Below are 555 nucleotides of genomic sequence, written 5' to 3'. Positions count from 1 at the left end.
TCTTGGCCCAGTCAGTCTCAGAAGCTTTTACACCTTTCTTTATATTTTAGCAACGAACGAGTGGTTAACCCCGTACAAGGAAGAAGTAAAGATTTTTTTACGTGAGACTAAATCTCGTCTCACTTTTCCAATATAGTGTTTTGTATGTCAGTATTCTGTCTGCCAGAATACGTATGCCCATTTCATTTTTAATTTTTATAATCCGATGATAGGTCAGATTAAAATTATAATCTAGATCGATGTATCACGTTCGTGTCTGAACTAAGAAAAGGATCCTCAAGGCAGTACATTTAAATGTATGTGTTATTGATGTGATTGCTAATGCTGTGGTTGTTGCATAAATAAAAAATGTTTGAATTAAGGAATTTCAGAAATTCAGCACTCGAATATCGGTGAGATCTACTAAATTATAATGAAAGTAATTAAAATTTTGTGATATCAAGTTAAATACCAACAGTCCCCCAAAAAACGTCGAACATGAATTTTTAACTACTTAATGCAGGGAAGTTATTAAAGTGAAGCAAAAAAATCTATATTCGAACGTTTGACTCCATT

The sequence above is a fragment of the Penaeus monodon genome, chromosome 23 (genome assembly GCF_015228065.2).
Source record: "Penaeus monodon isolate SGIC_2016 chromosome 23, NSTDA_Pmon_1, whole genome shotgun sequence".
NCBI classification, from domain to species: domain Eukaryota; kingdom Metazoa; phylum Arthropoda; class Malacostraca; order Decapoda; family Penaeidae; genus Penaeus; species Penaeus monodon.
Note: the sequence above shows the minus strand (reverse complement) of the source record.